The 22,225-nt window shown below is 43.3% G+C and overlaps 1 protein-coding gene across 2 annotated transcripts in view; it reads right to left on the bottom strand.

Moving 5' to 3' along the window:
* The window catches only part of Sgms1 (sphingomyelin synthase 1), a 297,666-nt gene extending 295,485 nt beyond the window's left edge, over window positions 1–2,181 (bottom strand). For both annotated transcript variants that reach the window (XM_071611251.1, XM_071611254.1), the window contains exon 1: window positions 1,934–2,181. The gene's annotated coding sequence lies outside the window, so the exon portion shown is untranslated. The remainder of the gene's footprint in view (window positions 1–1,933) is intronic.
* Window positions 2,182–22,225: the final 20,044 nt, after the last annotated feature.

Here is a 22,225-nt window from a genome sequence, read left to right as displayed (position 1 = left end):
CAGCTATCAACACTGAAAACTTACAGAACTATATTTTACTAAAAACAAAGTTTTATTTTCTGAAGCAGAAAAAGGGGAAAAAGGAAAGGCTATCGCTCTGCAGCTTAAACTGTATGATAGTAGCTACCACCTCTTGCTACATAGTTCTCACAGTTGAAGAGATTCAAAAATGTACTATATAATTTAAGAGAAGCAATAAGGAAGCTCAAAGGCCCAGGGCTTGCATACCTAAACAGGAAGCAAGATAAGGAAAGTAAGCCCTACAGGCAGAAGGCAGCTCCTGAGTCTCCCCCACAGCTAACACCTCCAACAGCAGGCTCAGGCTCTGCTGCCCTGCTTGCTTGCCTGCCTGCTTGCTGGGCCAAGGCAAGGCAGAGCTGGAAGGCTGCCACCTGCTGAATCACCAAACATCCCTGGGCTTCCCTTGAAGCACTGACCAGACAGGCACCCAACCCCCGCCTAGTTTCTCCCATGGACATCTTACACCCCGACCAATGAAATGTCCAACTCTCTCCCCTTCTGCTCAGGCCAAAACAGTAGGCAACCCCATTACATCAGGACTGCCCCCAGGCAACTCCCATTGCATTCCTACGTCACCAATCCCACTCCTCTTTTTCTGCCCACTCAGTCCCTCTGAAAACCCCAGCGCCAGAAGGCATAGGCAGTTCACAGTACACCGTGACGGATATTCACCACTTTCACAGGCAGCCAACCAGAAACACCCCCGAATCTGACAGCAAAATAACCTGTCCAAACAGCTTAAAGGTCCAGAAAGGTAAATGTCAGAAGAGCTAAAATAGAAGGCTGGCTCCGTACGTAGAAAATAAACTTCCCTTTCAGGACCATTCTTTTTCCTTTTGGTTTCATAAACGTGTGCCACTTAAGTCTGTACTGTCTGAAGGTGAAAAGAAACATCTGAGAAGCACCTGCCTGGATTCTCTTCGCTCCCTCCGTCCACAGCAACCCCCATCCCGATTTTTACTAGCGACACCCAAGAGGGAACAAGCCTTAACCAGAACGCGCTAGGCTGAATCCGTTAGCAGGACCAAGGCACCGCACCCAGCCCACCAGAGGAAACCACAAGCCCGAGTTCGGGTTAACACTGTCGGAGAGGCAGCTGGTGCCGCTGCTTTGCCCTTGACAAGTCGCCTGGGAATCTCAGGGACCCTTTCATTCACTGGGCAAGCAGCCTCTGGGAGAGATTGTCCAGTTCTGAGCTGCACCAATGGCCCCTCCAGGCCTTACCCCTTAACACCCTGACTCAATGGGGGCAACCCTGCGGAGTTTCAGAGCCGCCCGCGAGCCTGGGGGGTGTTACGCGGTGTGGGGAGAAGGGACTCGTTCCTTGGGGGTCCCACCTGTTATGTCGTCGGGGGACATCGAGGTGGAGATACCCCGAAACCGTGGGCGCCTAGCCGGCTGCGACCTGGCTAGAAGTACCAACTGTCACGCCGCCGCTTGGGCTGTGGGGGTGGGGCTGTGATTTGGGGTCGGGCCCAGAGCTGCTCCGGACCCCGGCGGGCCACTACCCGGAGGATCCTCGCCTCCCAGATCTCGGGCCCCGCCACCGTCCGCTTGCCCAGATATGACATCAAGCAACCTTTCCAGCACGCAGCACCTCTGAAAAGGTGCCCACTGACGCCTCCACCTTCTTCCCCACCCCAGCTGGGCTGGGGAGCCCCGCCGGTGGCCCGCCCCCTCCGAGCCGGGATCCTAGCCGCCGGACCGCCCTCTGCGCCCACCCCCCGGGAGCGGCAGCGCTGGGGGAGTGCCCGCCAGGTACGCGCGCGGCACCGTGCGGGCTGCGCTCACGCCCCCTCGCCCCAAGGCTGCCCAACTGCCGCTCCCCGGGGTCAGGCCCACCCGCGAGACCGGTGTCCGATCGGCCCCCGCGACCCGGAGGCCGGCTCTCTGCCCCCACCCCACGACTCACTTGCACCGGAGTCGCTGCAGCCGCCCGGAATTCCGCTCGCCGATCCCCCAGCCGCGGAACGAAATCCGGGGCAGGGCAGCGTCCGGGCTCTGCACGGGATCGCGCTCTTGGGTCGGCCTGCCAGGAGCAAGGGACTAGCAACCTGCCCGGACCGGCCCTTCCCACTCCCGTCCTGACCGCCGCCGCTGCCCCGGCCGCTGCCTCGCTGGTGCGAACGCTTCCGACTTGCCACCGCGAGCCTCCCGGGCTGACGAGCATGCCCAGTCCGCGGCCCGAGCCGGCCCGGTTTCCCGCGCGACCCGAGTCCGCTCCTCCGGGTGTTCACGGCGGCCGAGGGGCGGGCCTGGCCGGCCAGGCGGAGTCCGCGGGGGGCTCTTCCGGGGACCAGGGGGGACCCGCACCGGACTGTACGCCACCGGGTGATCGGGGTTTGGGCTTCATTTATTTTACTTTCAAGCAGTGGGAAACTGAGGAGGCGGGTGCTTCCCCCAAAGACGAGCAAGACCCAGCTGGACAGGAAGCCGCTAAGGGAGGATGGACTGAAGCCGGGGTTTATGATCTGTGATGATAAACCGTTTAGAGCACAGCAGGAAAGTTGAGCCGCTGGAGCCGGTCAGAATGCGGAGACCGGGAACCCAGCCTTCAAGGAAGCCAGGATCGGGGCCCCAGTTGTCGAACTACGCTTGGAGTCTCTTTCCCAGCGTGCTCAAGAGCTGCGACACTTGTGATTAACTCCTGGTTGGCCATGTATTTAGAAAGACTTCAAAATCTGGTGCATTTTAAAACCTCTATCCATAGACTTCCATCTTCCTACCCCCTCTCCCAAAATAATAGAGCTGCCTGAGCCAAAAGGCCCGCGAAGCCAGGGAATGTGGAGTATCCCGGAGAAGCTCCTATCCTTGCTATAAGGACTAGGAGCGCGTCGGGGTCGTCCCGCCCTGGCCCCACCTCTCGTCGCCCCTGCGAGCTGCGGCGAAAACCTGGAGATTGGTGTGCCCGGGCGGGAGCCCTGCGCATGCCCAGTATAGTCCAACCCGGTGTGGGTCGCCCTAAGGAAGGTTTTCCTCTGCTCCGGGAGCGGAACCCCTGCGCCCGGGTTAGGGCGGGCGGCGGAGAAAGCTGACCTTAGGCTGCGGTGCCCTGCTTCCCTGAACGGCACGCGCGGCACCTTCTGTGGCTTCGAGGCTGCTCGGGGCTATACCTCCCGCCTGGTCGGGGACTCCGCGGGCGGGGAGGGGGCTTGCGGGCGGTGTCGGTGTGACACGTGACTGTCCGCGGCGCTTCGGGCAGCCATCTTCCGCCCGGTCACCCGGCCGGCCGCGGGCGGTCGGAATTGATCCCAGCGCCAGTGGGACAGAAGAGAGCCTCCTTATCCACCACATCCTCTCTCCCTCCAGGCTAGGGCCTCAGCTCCACACCTGCCTCCACCCGAACCTGGGGTGTCGGAATCGCTGCACCGGCCCTCTGCTGGCCCAGAGGACATGCTCTCGTTCTGACCAGACGCTAACGGCTGCGATATCGAGAGCTCAGAACTCCAGCAGTGGATGGCCTCTGCTTTTTTCCCAGAGGAAGAAGTTGGAAGTGGGGTCCTCTTGCGTAAGGCAGCCGCCCCCCTGATCTAACCTGTTCCCCGGGGCAGAGGCCTGATGTGTTGGCAGGGATGTCAGAACCGAGACTTTCGCTCCTCCCTGTGGTGCACTACCCACGAACCCTGCTGGTGGACAGCTTGGATGGTGATGATGTGAATAATGAACATTTATTGCTCTCCTCCCCTGAATCACTTGGGGTCTCCGTTATCTCGGGGCCTACCGCATTGCCATCACCCAACAGCTTGTTAGAAATGCAAATTATGGACAGAATCAGAAACGCTAGGGAGGGGGGGTCCTAAGGTCTGATTGATGTGTCCACCTGGCAGGTAGTTGTGATAGATGCTTTACACCTTGGTTTCAACAAAGCCCTAAACCCGTTTTTAATGTGAGACCTTGAAAAGTTAGGTACTCTGTTCCAAAACACAGAAAAGTAAGGGATTCAAAATGAGGCAGTCTGTCCCAGTGCAGACTTTTTATTGAGCACTCCACTCCAGCTTCTCTGACTTCTTCACCCTGAGGACACTGTTAGAGCTCTTCTCCAAGAGAGTAAGAAAAAATGCATTTGTCATGCATGGCTGTAAAATAACAATTGAAATAAAGTTCAACTACGTGTTTTCAGTGTCTACTGGGAGGCTCTGTGATTCATAGGAGCTCTACTGGGTATTTTTCGTCAGTTTGCACTTAAAAGGTGAAGGAAGGTTTGCTTTCTTGTGTTTTTTCCAGATTAAAAAAGTGCCAGAAAACTGCTGGCTGTTTTCTCTTCAGTGTTACTATGCAAAGTGTACTGTAATCTTTAGACTCTGGAAAATAAAGTCCAAGTAAGTATCTGGTGTAGACTTTTTTCTTTAAAATGCACCTCTCTGATATAAAGTTGAATTAAATTTTGCAAAATATTAACAGTTCTGAAATGTAAGTGATGTGTCTAGGAGGCTATGGGTTTTTTTCCTAATCTTCTGTATGTTTAAAATGATTCATAATAAAAAGCTTTGTAAATGACTTTCCATGAGTAATTTTAGGATGATATGTAACACAGGAAAAAAAGCCAGGCATAAAAGTATTTTCACTCTAGTCCACTGAACCCTAAATAATTTTGCCAGAGCATTTACCAGTATTTTAAGAACATGTTGCTTGATTGTGAAATTTTAGGACTCTCAAAGACATAGAATATCATGAATTATGTTGCCATCAAGATGACTAGAAAACAATAAAAATGAATTATTGCCAAGTATCATTAAAATATCACATTAAAAATACTAAGGCAAACACTTCATTTGCCAAAACAGCTATTCTGAAGTTGGTGATTTGGTTCCAAATGAATGACTCTTTCTACTTTTAGAAAGTAATCTACCTGATTTTAAATGTGGTTTTATCCAGTTTTCCTGTAAGCAGCAGCCACTACTCACCAAACTGAGTCAAAATTCAGAGAGCAAGGAGACTTCTTTGTATCCATGGAAATGTGTCTCAATGAAAAAATCCAGAGCCTCATAGCCTGAGTAGCAGGAACAAGACCTCATGAGCCCCCTTCAGCCGGCTAAACCCCTGGCAGACCCACAACCTGGATTCCAAACCAAAGCTGCCCACAGACTGTTTCCAAGTGTTTGCCCTGAGGCTTAGATATACTGATGAATAGTCAACCTTCTGTGTTCATTCCTGTGTCCCTGGCCAGTATTCCTGGCTTTGCCAATTACCTGGCTGCTATTGGTTGACAAAGAAAAACAGATTTACTTGATGATACTGGAGGAGATAGGGATGTAGCTGAGGCTCAGAAGAGATCAGAACCAGAAACTAGGCAGGAACCCAGGTAGTCTCTATCTCCTGTGTACTTCTGTTCCTTCTCTTTGCAGTTCAATTTTTTCTGCCTTCAGTTCACATAGTGGGAAACAACCACTTGAGAGCTCTCTGGAACAGTTTCTCTTTTCCAGAAAGTAGCAAGAAGGACTCTACTCATATTCATTAACCCTGTCTAGTTGAATCCCATTCCCAGATTCTCCCTGTCCATTTGAACCAATACTACTGACCCATCTCCAGTTTCTCACAAACTCTCCCTTCCAGGTCACGGAGGCCTCCTTATACACACATTTTGGTACTCCCCAACTATAAATTAAATGCCATATGAAGAATATATATTTATCTTTCATCTCTTGGAGCACAGAACTTTACACCAGGTGGCCCATAGTAAATAGTTATTGAATATAATTTGTGATTTTGCTTTCTACTCCTCTATTCTGTGTTTTTGTTTAAAAACAATAAAACACTAGGAATTTAAATGTCCTTGCCACATTGTCCTTTGCAAATTAGTAACCATCATTCAAAATCTGCAGTGTACGTTTTTAAAGGATTTTCAAATTAAGACATTTACAACTGGTTCCTAACCAAGGTCTGATGAATCGATACCAACAAGCAGAACCCTGCACTGGCTGACAGAAATGTCACCATTTTCAAAATCTACCATTTAATCTTGTCTGTTCAGATAATCAGTGTGTAACTCCAGGCAAGTGTAATTATTTTAAGAGGACTTAAAATAGGAGTAATATAACCCACCCCCTCTTTGCTTCCCATGGGTATCATGAGAATTCATTATATCTTTAATATATGTTTATAAAATGCTACATAAACAATTAGAGGTAAGCCTAATAACAGCATCAAGTATCACTCTGTGTATTATAAATATTTATTTTATTTTGCCATCAGCTCCCTTCTAAATACAAGTATTACATCAATAGCAACAGTATACAAAATAATGAATACGTGTTGTCTCCTCGGGGTTATCATTTACAATCTTGGATATGGAACTAATTGTAAGGTTGAGACAAAAATTAATATCTCCCTTTCTAAAAAAAGAAAAATTACATGGTGCAGTCACCTGGATTTTATAGTTCCAACATAACCTCTTCAAAGGCTTCAAATCTAGGCCATGCTGTAGGGAGGACAGCCACTAAGGACTGGCCCTCTTGTGACAACTCCCTTGTTTTGTGAGATTTTGAAGGGACATATCAAAATTCTTCCACCAGTTCTTTTACAATGTAGCAGATAGGTCATTTTCTCCTACATTGACACTTAACAAAACGAGATACCAGCTAATAAAAGTTGATGGAAGATTTGCCCTACAATCTAGACCAAGATTTCTCAACATGAGCTCTGTGGACGTTTGGACCAGATAATTCTTTATTGTAAGAGGCTCTTCTGTGCATCATAGAATAGCAGCATCTGTGGCTGCTATTAAATGCCAGTAACAACCTCCTCTCAGTTGTAACGATAAAAATCTCTCCAGATGTTGCTACCTGTCCCCTGGAAAGGGGGAGCACCCTCAGTTGAGAAACCTGATTCAGACTGTGGCTAAAGTGGAGTAACTGAACCAAAAGACACTGGGATCTTTGGTTGGTCGATCATCCTTCTACCACTGAGCTACATCTCCAGTCTTCTTTAATTTTTTTTTACTTTTGAGATAGCATCTTGCTGAGTTGCCCAGATTGGCCTCAAACTTGAGATCCTCCTGCCTAAGACTCCTGAGCAGTATCCCCACCTTGAAGTCTGGCTCCATGAACTTTATGACTTGACTCCATTAAAAAATAATGAAGAGGGGCTGGGGCGTGTGAAGCGCTGGGTTCAATCCTCAGCACCACTTAAAAAATAAGTAAATAAAATTAAAAGGTATGGTGTCTATCCACAACTAAAAAAAATAAGTAATAATAATAACAGTTATTACAAAGCCTTTGTGCAGGTCGGGGGAGGCTGCTGGGGATTAAACCCAAGGCCTTGCACATACTAAGCAAATGCCCTACCACATGCTGCATCCCTAGTCCCTATAAAGGTTTTTTAAAAAGAAATGCTTTTCAAAATCTTTTTAAAAAGATACTATGAGTGGCATAATTAAATTTAAGAATAATCAATTTCCTTTGGAAAATGTTTATTTTCCTTCTGAAAATTCTGGAAAGTTACTTAGAATCCATTGAAAGCTTGGGCATCATAGTTTACTTTGACTACCTTGAATGTGCTCAGAACACATTAGCTTACACTTCACAAACTCATTTAATGAAATCCACTTTTTTTTTTTTTTTTTTGGTGGGAGGGTACTGAGATTCAAACCCAGGGCCTTGTGCATGCTAAACAAGTAAGTGCTCTACCACTATAACTCCCACCCATAAGTCCTATTTTATGGTAAACTGTTAAATATCTCCTGTAGTTTATTAAAAACTATAATAAGAATGAAAAATAGAATTGCTGTACAGATACGCTTTGATACCACCTGTGTGTAAAGGAGGACGTCCCCTCTGCTCCTACCCCCACAATGCTTTACAATTGCAAGATGATCTTGAAAACACTCCCTACAACCAAAAATAAGACAAAATAAAAAGAATAAATTTCCCACAAGATAGGTGAAATAAGTAGAGGTAGTGGTGTACAAATAGAAATTAAGTGAAGTTGCTGAAAATCAAGTTATCTTTTTCCATGCACTGGGGTTTGTGGAATTGTGGGTTATTATTATGAAATTTCATAACATAATATCTCAAGATAATTGTTTGCTTAAAACATTAGTTATTGTACTCATACCATAAACATCACTATAGTACATGGGGGAATAGAGAGATATAAGGGAGGAAGCTATAAGGCAGAATCAGTATAAGCCTTAAGAATATTTTGGAATTTGCTGAATTCAGTGTCTCTTAGCATAATTTTACTTGCTTATTAACATTAAGTCAGCCACTCTCCCAAAAGAGACTTTCTACAAATGTGATTATCAGGTCAAAGGCTGGGAGTTCCCTTTCCCTAGCTTTTCTCCTTCCCTAAAATCTTTCTTTCGTTTCTCTGTCAGTCCCTTTAATATTCTTTAGCTGCATTTAAAACATTTTCTATTATTTCTGCATGAGTAAGAGTATGTGTCATTTCAGCCTCCTTGTCAGCTTCTGTTTCACTTTCATTAAATTTGTTGATTGAGTGTGTGAAGAAGGAGGCACTGTCTTCATTTCCAGCTTTTATACTTACCAGTTAGATCTCTCATTGTGCAATACTGTGATCTCTGCAATTTTGTTACGGAGCCCTCAGAGGATGGGGATGAGACCAGGGAAGGCACCTTCCCTTTCGTAAGTTTCAGGAAGGAAACAAGAAAGGGAAGGGTGACACTCCTCTCTTTCCTCTATTCATTTATTTGCTTCATAAATACTTATTGAGCACCCCCTGGTGAGCAGGGATTTGGGTGCTGAAGTTACAATAAAAAGCAAAAGCAGGCCTGGTTTCTACCCTCATGCAGCCTAGGATCTGTCAGTAGGTGGACTTTAATAAAATAAACACACTAATGAATGACGAGTGACCCCAGAGATCCTGATTGAATTGAGTTGGAGTAGGGTCCATGCATCAGCAATTTTTTGAAAATAAAATTTAAAAAGTTTGCAGATGTAGCTCAAAGAGCTTGCTTAGTATGAGCAAGGCCCTGGGTTCAATCTCTAGCACCACACACACCAAAAAAAAAAGTGAGTCTTGACACCTTTGCTGATCTCAGGAAAAAAAGCATCAGTCTTTCACCATTAAAAATAATGTTAACAACAGGAACTTTATTTTCTTCAATGCTCTTTATTAAGAGCAGAGCATTGAAGAGAACTTCCCCTCTATTCCTATTTTTAAACATACATAGGTATTAAAGTTTTTTAAACATACATAGGTATTAAACTTTGCCAAGGTTTTTCTGTACCCATTGATTGATACAATCATAAAATTTTTTATTTAGTCTGCTAATAGGTTAGATTACAAGCTTGATTTTCAAACACTAAACCAATCTTGCATCCCTTGAAAAAAAACCAATTAGTTATGGTGCATGATTATTGCATATTTTGCTAAATTTTGATTGCTTCTTTTTTGGTCTTTTAGTAAAGAATATGCTTGTCTTGTCTGTATCCATTGTTACTTCTGGTTTGCCAGCTTCTTCATTTCCAGTGGGATATATGAAGCAGAGAAATAAGTCATAGAACTCACCACCTTATTGTGCCTCGGGTCCCACAGTCCCTGGAAGGTCCTTGCCTTCTTCTTTCCACCTTTCAGAATCTTCTAATGTTTATTTCATATATAATGTCCAAGGGTTTTCGTTGTTCTTAGTGGCAAGGGAAAAGCAAGTCTACTCTATCTTACCCCAAACTGAAGTTAAGATTTGTACTTTGAAAAAGCACTGGGGGAGCCGGGCACAGTGGCATACACCTGTAATTCCAACAGCTCAGGAGGCTGAGGCAGGAGGATCTCAAGTTTAAAGTCAGCCATAGCAATGGTAAGGCAGTAAGCAACTCAGTGAGACCCTGTCTCTAAATAAAAAACAAAATAGGGCTGGGGATGTGGCTCAGTGGTTAAGTGCTCCTAAAAATCATTGGGGGAGTCAAAGGAAAGCAGAGGCCAGATAAAAGGCTATTGCAGTGGTTGCGGGTGGTGGGTAAGAAATTAATCTATTGGGATACAGTCTCATCTCTTATCTTCTCCTCACATTTCACCGCCCTTTTTACATGAAACTGGTATGGGAGGGCACTAACTACAATCCCACTAGAGCCAAAAGAGAGGGAAGCAGACATCTCTTAGAATATTACACTGTGATTAAGAGCCACCAATACTCTCCAGATAATAACTGTTTCTTTCTAGAGCTTTTAAACATTTTTCTTCAGAAAAAAAAAAAGCACATACTTTATGTTTAGCCTGATATATGCAACATTTTGTTCAGTACTGGAATGAACTACCATTGAACCCAGAGGTGATCTACCACTGGACTGCATCCTCAGCTCTTTTTATTTTTTGTTATGAGACAGGGTTTTACTAAATTACCCAGGCTGACCTCAAACTTTGGAGACTTCTGCCTCAGCCTCCTGAGTAGCTGGGATTACAGGTGTGTGCACCATTTATGTGCCCAGCCAAATCTCATCTCATGTTATAAGTAGAGTGGAGCTTGAATGAGGGATGAAGTTGCTTCTTCAGTTATCTATGGCTGCGGTTTGGCTATGGTTTGAGGGCACTTTCCAAGGTTTCACTTGAGGTTTCAAGGTAATGCTGATGGTAAGGTTCGGCTATAGTTGGATCTGAAATGTCCCCCCATGACCCATGTGTTGAAGGCTTGGTTCCTAGCTTGGTGGCATGGGAACCTTTAAGAGGCAGAGTCTAGTGGAGGTTTTAGGTCATTGGGTTGTGTCCTTGAATGGGGGATGGTGGAATTATGGTCTTTTCTTCTCTTTTTTTATTTACTGGTTACCATGAAGTGAAAACTTCCTCCACCATGTGCTCCTGACAAGATTTACTGCCTTGCCACAGGCCTAAAAGTGATGGGGCCAATTGACCATGGAGTGAAACCTCTTAAAACTGTGAGCCAAAATAAACCTTTTCTCTTTTTAAATTGATTATCTTAGGTATTAGGTTACAGTAACACAAAGCTGCCTTCCACAGGCATTAACAGTATAGAAACCTAGTCTGTCTATGATGCTTAGAAATAGGACATTTAGGAGCAGATAAATAAAATCTTTAGGATGCAGCTCCCATGATTGAACATGGGTAGCTTTATATGAAGAAAAAGAGAGCAGAATAGAAATACACATAATGCATGCTCCCTATCTCTTGGTATGTGATGCCCTGTACCGCCTTGCGACTCTTCCAGCAGGAAGGCCATCAACAGATATGACCCCTTGGCCTTGGTCCTCCAGAATAAACTTTTCTTTTGTGTGTGTGTGTGTATGTGTGTGTGTAATGTGTGTGGTACTGAGGATTGAACCCTAGGGCCTCTCACATATTAAGCAAGTGTCCTACCACTGACCTACATCCCCTACCCTTTTCTTATTTTATTTTGAAACAGACCTCACTGAGTTACCCAGGCTGGCTTCAATCCTGTAATCCTCCTGCTTCAGCCTTCCTACTAGCTGAGACTACAGGTGTGCACCACTATGCTGGGCTAACCCTCATTTCTTTATAACTCATCCAGTCTATCATATTGTGTCATTGGCAACAGAAAATAGACTAAAATACATCTATGTTGAAACAGCGTCATGTGGCTGGGCCGAAATAACTATAAAGCAAGGGTTCAAATCCTGGCTGCCCTTGCTGTACATCAGAACCAATAGGGGAGATTTTTTTTTTTAAAGGAGCTATGCCAAGAGTCTTCTCTTAGAAATTTTCATTCCATTGGTCTGAGGAAGATCCAGATTGGGGTATTTATTTTCTACAGATATATCACTATCCATTGGCTACCTAAAATGGAATCTTTCATCTTAAAGAAAGGAAATTAAACTGTGGGGTGGCCACCAAACCAATAAAACTACAAAGTTTTAAAATTCACAACCTTGGCTGGTTCTTTCAATCATTTGGAAACTTGTAAAAACCCTAAGACCCAGACTGTACCCCAGACCAATAAATCAAAAACAGCAAGTAGAAGGGGATGGGGGCGTTAGATATCAGCTCTAACATCTTTGAAGGTTGAGAAGCTTGGCTTCAAATATATGACTTTACTATTAGAAGTGTCCCACAAGAGTTTATATGTATATATCTTTGGTTTTATGGAAACCAATCAATCAAAATATTTCTTTAAACTGAGCATAGTGGAGCACGCCTATAATCTCAGCTACTTGTGAGGCTGAGGCAGGAGGATCACACATTTGAGGCCAGCCTGAGCAATTTAACAAGACCCTCTCTCAAAATAAAAAGGGTTGGGGATGCAGCCCAGTGGTAGAGTGACCCTGGGTTCAATCCCCAGTACTAGGGCAGGATGATAGGGGGACTGACATCAGAGCTAGTATTCCATATGTAAGAAGTCTCTGTTACAAATTTGTCAAATTTGTGGCTAAATTGTAAAACACACTCATCTTGGCTTTAACCTAAATTAGACATTTGGAAGGGAATTTCAAGATTATAATTTACTGCATGCTTGTGCAATTAAAGGGCAGAACTGTCTACCTTATGAAATAGGCTGTAATGAATGGAAGAAGGTCTCATTTTAAACAAATCTATATTGCTATATAGATTAATGAATTTGCTAACTGTTTTTAGGAACAATTGCCTGTGAATAGCACTAAATCTGAATTTCCATTTTTAAAAAGAAACATTTCTTGGTAAATGAGTGATTTTAATAGCACAAAGCAATTTTCCATGAGTATTGTTCTGAGTTGCTTTTGTTCTTGTCAAAGCAGTCAACACATTTTATAATAACCCTGAACATCATTTTAAACCAATTTATTCCAATTCATTAGCTGACCATAAATATAGATTTGTCTGCATACAGTAATAAAAACAAAAGAATGAGGCATTCAGTGGAGATATCCAGCAATAATTTGGGTCTCAAACTTTGACAAAGGAAAATAGAGAGAGGGGTTTACTCCATTCGAGTGTCTATCTGAACTTGGATGACAAAACTGGGAAGTAAATCTAGATGAGTCCATAGTTTCCTTGCCCTCTGGGAGCCTACCCAGATGTTTTAGCCTCTTTCAACTTCTTCCTAAAACCTTTTCTCCTTTCTCTAATTGTACTCTTAGAAAAAGATTGATTAGGTCTTTCATCATCCTAGGCAAACTCTCTATCATTGAGCTACAACCCTAGTCCTTTTATTTTATTTTGTGACAGCATCTGCCTAATTTGCCATGGCTGCTCTTGAAGTTGCAATCTTCCTGCCAGCCTCCTGAGTAGCTGAGATTATAGGCCTGTTTCAACTGTGGCAATCTAAAACTGATCTTTACTACTGTGTGTGTGTTGGGGGTGGGGGCGGCGGGTGGTACTGGGGACTGAACCCTGGGTACTCTACCTCTAAACTACATCCCCAACCTTTTTATATTATTTTTGAGATAGAGTCTCACTACATTGCTGAGGCTGGCCTTGACCTAACTTGCTGGGGCTAACCTTGACCTCCTCATAGGGACTGGTGTGTACTATCATACCTAACTCTGTACTACTCTTATAATAATGATTATTTTGTTTAAAAAAAAAACAAAACAGTCATGCCCTAAGCAAGTGAGTTACAGTAACCTTGAATCTATGGATTGGTCTGAACTCCCAGACAGAGTGGTCTGGGGGGAGAAAAAAATAAAAAAAATATATATATATATATATATGTGTGTGTGTGTGTGTGTATGTGTGTGTGTGTGTACACACATATATATTATATATGTTTACATCTTAAAGAATAATAAAGATCTATTATTATTTTTTTTGTGTGTGTGTGTGTGTGTGGTGTTGTGTATTGTGGCCTTGTGCATGTGAGGCAAGCACTCTACAACTATTATTTTTAAAATTCTTTGTTATTATTTTTAAAATCCAGTGAATGTACCAATAAAAGAAAAGCCAATTTTTAAAAAAATTAAAATGAATTGTCTACATATTAAAAAGAAAAAAAAAATACTGCCCAGGCTATTGTCTAAAATGAGCAACTCAGAAATAAGAGATTTGGAAACTCTGAGAGGCAGTGATTATTATTTATTCACAAGGAGGGTGTTGTTACCACGGGGAGATGGTAAGACACAAATTATTCAGTCTATCAGTACATTTGCTTTCACACAGACTGAAAGTCTAGATGATTGACTTATTAAACCTATGACAAAATGGATTTCCAGTTGCCATTGTTTCTGCTTTTAAGAAGATGCAGTCTTCAATCCCCAGTATAACAAGGAGAAAAAGGAGAAAGAGAAGGAGTAGCAGCAGTCTTGGAAGGAACTGATCCTTTCCAAAAAGTCTCAGAGGCAAATACTTTCTGTAATGAGGAGACATAAAAGGTGTTAATTAATTTTGAATAGCTTCAATCTACTTAGCCACGGTTACCCTTTTAACCTGAGAATTTAGTGCATGTCAACACTGTCTTCTCCCTAACTTTGTACATGAGTTACTGTGGTACCCCATACTTCAACTTCAGGTTTCCCTCCTCCCGATGTGGCTTCCTCCTAGACAGTGGGCGCCAGGAATGAAAGGTCTGCCTTTTCCTCTGCTCTCTTCATTGATAGTCACTTCCTCTATGTCAAACTCCTCCTCTTGTCACTCTTCATAATCCTGATAATCCTGATAACACTGCTCTTTGGGAAAGAATGTGGAGGGCCAGAGCCTCAAGAAAGTTAGCTGAAAACCAAGGATGAAGACACACAGTCAAAAACAATAATAATGAAGGGTTGGGGCAGGGGCAGGGGGCAGCACTGGGCAAGACAAGGAAGACAAGACACAGCTCTGGTGGACAGTGGAGGCTTATCAAGAGGAGGAATCTGCAAAACACCTGGGAGAGGACACCATAAGGCAGGATGTAACATGGATTGACATCCAGGGCACGAGGGGGTGAGATTTCTCCTAAAGGTTCACAATTTAAAGCTCACAAATTATTTCTTTCTGGAATTTTCCAATTAATATTTTCAGACTGTGGTTGACTGCACGTAACTAAAACCATAGAAAATGAAACCGCAGATAAGGAGGAACTACTTGTACTGTATAACAGCCAGTGAAGAAACAGATATAAAGAAGTTCTTTCTATTGCACCAAGTTCAGCGCTTCACTGATCCTCCTAGGGTCGCTGTGGTTCACCCTGAAGTCTGGTCCTGGACCCAGAAGTTCTCATTTTACATAATACCATCCTACTCTACCCTTCTGGCTTGATCTCTCTCTCTTTCCTCTTTCTGAAATGCTGGCTGAAGGTAACTATCCCCAAGCCCTAAACATGCACCCATATTTTCCCATCTTTAGGTCTCTGTTCACTAATGACTACTTCCAACATCCAGCCCTATCAAATCATACTCATAAAAATAGAAAAAAGAAAACGCTTCTACCCATTTTTTAAGTCCAGCCCAACTCCTTGAATGATGATCTGAACCAAGGCTGCTGAATCATCTCAATCATAGTCCCAGCATGGCCCTTGAACAGATTGGCACTGCATGTTTTTCATTGATATCCACATAAATTCACATAATTTAGATTATCAAATATGTAAGGAAAAGTTATGCTCTCATTTCCTACACGTACATATAGCAGTTACTTAAAAGTGCCCAACTTCCCCCTGAGCTACAAGGTAACAGAACCCTACCTGCCCTTCTGCCCTTAGGTCCATATTTTCAACTCTCTCTCCCTCCCATTCATCGATTTTTAGCACTTTTCTTGCTCTATTTTATGTGACATAATCCTGTAGGGAACCAAGTAGATTCTTCCAATTAGATTCATTACAAGTTCCCTTAAGAAGTGATTAGGAAGGTGGAATCCCAAGAGACTGATTATCTCAGTAATATTAACAGCATTTTTGGGGTGCTTGCCAACACCAGACCAGATTTTAAAACCACATTTACTCATTTATCGCTAAGGTATCCTTGGAAGCTTGCAAAATTGTGGGTTGCAACTGAGCATCAAGTTATATTTTACTGAATGTCTTTATATGGTAATAATGAGAAAAGCAGAAATATGAATGCCTCACTGAAAGACAGTTTAGGGTGGTGGTTAATTAGTGCTTGGATTCTGTTGTTAGATGGTACTGGCTTTAAATTCCAATGCCAGCTATAGGACTTTGGGGAAATTATTTAACTTCTCTGGGCCTCAGTTTTCTCATGTGTAAAATAAGGTAATAGTTTTTTTTTTCTTTTTTCAGAACTAGGAATTAAACAGGGGTACTTTACCTCTGAGCTACATCCCCAGACCTTTATTTTTATTTTTTATTTTTTGAGAGGGTCTTCCCAAGTTGCTGAGGTTGCCCTCAAACTTACAATCCTTCTGCCTCAGCCTCCTGAGTAGCTGGGTATGATTTTGAGCAACCATACCTGGAAAACAAGTGAAATCAGCACAGTACTCGATACAGTCTTTGAATAAATGGTTGCTATTAACAGTTATCATTGAAATTGACATTCCAGTGAATCATGAACTGCCTCTCATTTCCAAAATCATGAACTTATTGTTGCTAACCAAATACCACAGGCTGTAGGAAAGATGTAAAGAGGGGTAAGAGGAGAGAGAGGGTTTTCCTATTTTCAGTGGGCTTTCATTACTGCTGAATTTGTTATACAAGTATAACAGAAATAATATTTTGAAAATAGTTTTCTTTCTTTTTCTTTATAAACCTAACTACCTGGAGCCCTTCAGTTTAGCACAGCCTGAGGAATCTTTAATCAAGATAGAGGAAAAGCTGATGTAGATGAGGTCTTTCTTTGTGGTCCAGCATAACAGAAGCTGAATGGTTTGGGTAGACACCTATGTCCTGGTGATAGATAACAGACAGACATGAGTGGCAGGAACATGAGGTTAAAGGGATAATTCTATAAACTGAGCCTACTGTGCTGACCCCACATGCTTTCTTTTAAAAAGCAATTTACCTGTAGCCCTACCTGACTTAAGTCAATAAGATATGTTACATTTCTCAGCAAACAGCCTATTACCTGAAGGAGACATGCAGCCTGCCAATAAGTTACCTGGAAAGGGGTGAATTTTGTGACCTTTACACAGACCAAATTCCAAAACTCAGGGAGACATAATAATTAGGAGCAAAGTGCCCTAACCATAAAATCTGTAAGAACAAGTTCCAATTAGAAAGATCAGCATGGGCCAAGGGGACCCGGAGTTGCCTTGGATCTTTACCCTGTACCATGGGAACTTGGAAATCCGATGCAATCCTGCTGTGAGTTGCCGCAATCCTGCTGTGAGTTGCCGCAGTCCAGCTGCAGCAAAATAACCGGGGGGTGACGAATAACTTGTGTAGATTGATACAGCAGGAGTAGGAGCCGTTTATTGCAGGAGTAGGAGCCGTTTATTGCAGGACAGGAGCAGTATTTATATATTCCACACAGCTTATCTAATTAGCATAAACTAGATACATCAGTCAACCAATAAGGAATCTCCACACTTAATAGCTCGCTGGCGTTACTTCACAAACCACTCCCTCTGGCATTTTGCCAGGCACCATCCAGACTTGTTTACAGACTCTAACATTTCTCTGGCAAAATGCCAGGAGCCATCCTGACTTGTTTACAGACTCTAACAGTGAGTCAAAAGTCAAGAGGTGGACCTGGGCAGAACTCTTTGGAAACTTCCCTGGGAAACACCCCCCCCCCCCAAAAAAAAAAAAAAAAAAACTGGAGGGCATGAGTGGCATACCATCTTTCTCTCTGAGAGGATCCACTCTCCTTTGTGAGCATTCTTTTTCCCTTTTCTTATCCCTTTTAATAAACTGATGCCTGTTACTCTGAGCAACATGTCTGAAATTTTTTCCATGTGATCATAAGAACAGGTAACCAGGGACCACTGTGGCTGCCTCAGTTCCATGGTGGGCCCTAACTCTGTAGCAGTGGTTTGCCCCCTCCCAGTCACAATCTGGAATAGGGCGAAAGGGCAAATGGTACATAAACTAGGGGAAAGCCAGATGCAGAAGATAAGGGGCCTTAATCCCCTGTCCTTGTTCAGAACTCGGAGAAGAGATTATCATTTAAAATAGCTTACACCAACCTGGTTCTATTATAAAATTATGAAGTTCGTGGGGAGGCACAGTTGAGCAGAGAGAGGGCCTGTGTGCTCTATGCTTGCCTTGTCTCTTAAGGCACATGGAAGGGCCCCAGAAATTCCTAGACTTGCTCCCCTGTTGGGGATAAAGTAGGCAACAAAATTGGCAGCTTCAGGACCTGCTACAATAAGGCCTCTGTCGCAACGACTAAGATAATCTCAACACTGTGGCTGGAGTTTGTGGGCCCATGCCAGGGCCTGGAGGACCTGGCTGAGACTCCTGACAGATGAAAAGTGGGATAGGTCTAACTGAGCCAAGGAATATCACCATCCTTAGAGAAGCACCATTGCCAGATTCCAGGAACCTGAGTGGGTCGACCACCCCATAGCAGAGGCACAAGACAGGACAAGGCCCATCTTCCCTGCCACAAGAGGTTTACATTCCCAGGCATCATCTGTAGAGATGTGGGAAATGAATAGGGAGGAAAGGAAAGATGACTCATCTACCCTGCATGGGAAAGTATTAACTTTGCTTTAAAAAGGTCTGAACTTTGTTTTTACTTTCTGAGAAGTAATCTTTAAGCTGTTGGAATGTCCTTCCTGATACAATTATCTGTTACCTGGAGACCTGAAGTTATATCACAGTCTGTGCCAACAATGAGATGAGAGTGGGGCTTTGCTCTATCAGTGACCTCTGGGGGAGCTGGAAGCCAAGCATACCTACTGGTAGTCACTTATATCTATTTGAATGAGTCCCAGTAAAAACCCTGGACATCAAGACGCAGTTGGGCTTCCCTAGCTTGCAATTTCCTGCATGTATTGTCATACATCCTTACCAGGAGGGGTTAGCACTGTCCACAGCAACACCAGGAGTGGACAACCTGAAGCCTGCCACTTGGAACTCCCCTGGACTCTGTCCCATGTGCCTCTTCCCTTAGCCAATATTAATCTGTATTCTTTCCCTTTTCTGTAAAAGACAAATTTTGAGATGTCCTAATTTAATCACAAAGGGCTAGAGGATAGACGGGAGGAGATTTAAGAGAAGTTAGCCCAGGTGCGGTGGCGAACACCTGTAATCCCAGAGGCTTGGGAGGTTGAGACAGGAGGATCACAAGTTCAAAGCCAGCATCAGCAAAAGCAAGGTGCTAAGCAACCTAGTGAGACCCTGTCTCTAAAGAAAATATAAAATAGGGCTGGAGATATGCTTCAGTGGTTGAGTACTCCTGAGTTCAATCTCTGGTACCTCCCCCGCCACAAAAAAATAGAAGTTAGAACATTAACAGTTATGGGCTAAACCAACAAAACACTGCATGTTCCTGAATGTATGTCACAGCGTTGGCTTATAACCCCAGGCAGTTGACCACCAGGTTCCACTAAGTCTGCTGGGCTTACTAACAAACCTTCTGGACTAGTAACCCCAACCAATCCAGAAGCTACAAATAACTTCTCTTTAGGGACTGTCCTCTTATTCCAAACTTTCCCTGCTTCCCATTACCCTACTTATCTACAGTCAGTTTAAGCTCAATATAAACAACTAACACTTTTCTTTCTGAAATTTTTGTTATAAAAATGCTTTGGGCTCTTTGGTCCAGCAAAAACATTTCCAATTGCTCTCTAGCCTTGCTACTGCTGGTTTCAGAACTTGTTCCCGATCCAGTCCTTTTCTGAGTAGCATCTGTAACAGTTCAGGAGACCCTTCTATTTCAGAAGAACCTGACTTAACAGCTATAATAAATCATAACTACAAGTATTCCAGCTTTCCAGTGAGCTCCATGAATCTTCTGGGAGGTCTTGGAGACTTCTGAGACCTGTTGGAGTGAATGGTGGGGAAGATTGCATTCATTCAAGCACATCAAGGAGACTCATTGTTTTACTCAATTTGAGTGGCAGTTTATAAACATGTATGCCTATTACTCCAGCAAGAACTCCTTACCACTCCAAATAAGGGGAATCAGGCTTGGTAAAGCTTTTGGTCTCAAAGGAAAGAAGGGGATGTGAGCACTACTGTAAGCACTTTAAAGCCGTCATGTGAGAAAGAAACAGGAATTGGTTGTGGTCTCACTGGAGGGTTACATAAAGACCAACTGGTGGCATGTATAGAGTGCTATTTCTGCTTATTGTAAGCACAAACTTAGCGACAACCAGAGCCCTCCAAAATGCTGATTCAAAGATAATTGAGTTCTTTGTCAACAGAGATCTTGATGTAGAGATTGGTGACCTCTTGTACTGAGTGACAGGGTGAGAGTTGACACTCAAGCTGCATTTCAGGCTGAGAGACTGTGCCTAGAATGTAAGAGAATGTGACAAAAATGTCAATAATCAATAATGAGTCAGCATACAGATATATTATTCTTTCTGTAAGTTTGATTTTTTTTTTGAAAAAAAAAATGGAAAACAAATAAAAAGGAAAGAACTGGATGGCTGGAAATCTTCAATCATTCCAGAAAGAAACAAAAATTTTTAACATCGGGATTAGAGTCAAGGATAATGGGTATTCTGTTTTATGAAAATATGTAATACTTTCTGTGCTTTTTCTCATTACTAGTCTCTAGTAATTTTGTATTGTGATTGCTATGGACTGAATTATGTATTATGTCCCCCCACAAATTCATATGTCAAATTCCCAGTGTGAATATGTTTGGAGATTGGGCCTTTAGGAGTTAGTTCAGATTAAATGGGGCCTTTAGGAGTTAGTTCAGATTAAATGAGGTTAGAAGAGTAGTGTCCTAATTGGATAGGAGTAGTGGCCTTATGAGAGGGAGGGAGGGAGAAAGAGGGGGGCCAGGGGAGATTGATTTTCATTGATCTTACTCTCTGCTATGTGAGAACAGAGCAAGATGGCAGCCACCTGCAAGCAAGAAAGTAGAGAGGCCTCCCAGAAACCACTCTCAGACTTTGTTTTTGACTTTCCAGCTTCTAGAACTGTGAAAAAATAAATCTCTATTGTTTAAGATACCCCAATATGTTATTTTGTTATGGAACCCTGGCAGACTAAACTCATGATCTTTTAGTAATTTACTGACTTAATTCCTATCTAAGTAATATTACTCATATACAATAAGGTATACACATATACCTTAGTATATTTACAGAGGCAGACAAAACAGTAACAGTGGCATTTCTAAACATAATTTTCAACTGTGCTACCCTGCAAGCATACAGGGCAAATGGGGAATGGTGATAGCGGTACGCTCAGGGTTGACCAAAAGCTTTTTGTCTTATGAGGAACAGAAAATCAAGGGACTTGTAGACAACAAACCACAGTATGAAATAAAAACCACCAGGTTGGTGACTCTTGATGAAACCAAGATTAGGATTGCTGTAAACTAGTTTCTGAACACATTAAAATCTGAGCAGATAGGGTTGAAATCTCACTATGGAAAAAATCTTATCAGTTCAGAATTGTAAATAAGATAGATGGCATCAGAGGAAATGAAATGATTTTCCTGTTGTCTCCTAGAGCAGCACCATCTACTGGAGGAACCCTCAGATGCAAGTCTGAACAGAATCACTGGACCCTCTTCTTGCTTCCTGACATTGGCGGGCGCTTCCTTGAGATGCTTATAGATGATCTATTTATATTTCTGTTTCCATTATGTTTGCTTGAGGTTTGTTGTCCATATATAATATGTTGGGAAAACATATAATGGCAGCAGCACCCCAGAGAAAAACCCCAACATGGCGCCTAACAACCTTCTTTCTCCTCTTTTTTTCTTTCACTGGAGCGAAACGTTCCCACCAGCGCCAATGTTCAAATCCTACTGGTGGGAAGCCTTAGCCCCAATAAGAATTAACTTCTTGGGCTCCGGAACTGACATATGGAAGAGCTTGCCAATAAACAGGTGACCCATTATCTACCCCAGCCCTGCTACCTCTCCTTAGGTCTATATAAACCCACAGCCTTTTGTAATAAAGTGGAACCTCTTCAGTGATCTGTGTCGTATGGTGTCTCCCATTCCTAGTGTGGTGCGGCGTCTTCCAGTCTTACATAATGTATGTTAGGAGAACGAGTGCAAAGATCTATCAGGCTGGGTTTTTTTCCGGTGGGTTTTTGTTTGTTTGTTTTTTGGTGCTGGTGCTTGAAACCAGAGACATTCAACCACTGAGCCACATCCCCCAGTCCTTTTTATTTTTTATTTTGAGAAAGGGTCTTGGTAAGTTGCTTAGAGCCTCACTAAATTGCTGGAACTGGCTTTGAACTCACAATCCTCTAGAGCAGCTGAGATTATAGGCATGTGCCACCACTAGATTACAGGCATGTACCACCACGCTGGGCTGTTGGGGTGTTTTTAATAAAAAAGGTAATGGGTTTTTTGTT

Source organism: Marmota flaviventris, chromosome 4 (genome assembly GCF_047511675.1).
Source record: "Marmota flaviventris isolate mMarFla1 chromosome 4, mMarFla1.hap1, whole genome shotgun sequence".
Lineage (NCBI taxonomy): Eukaryota > Metazoa > Chordata > Mammalia > Rodentia > Sciuridae > Marmota > Marmota flaviventris.
The sequence above is the reverse complement of the archived record's forward strand: the minus strand, read 5'-3'. Positions and strand labels throughout refer to the sequence as shown.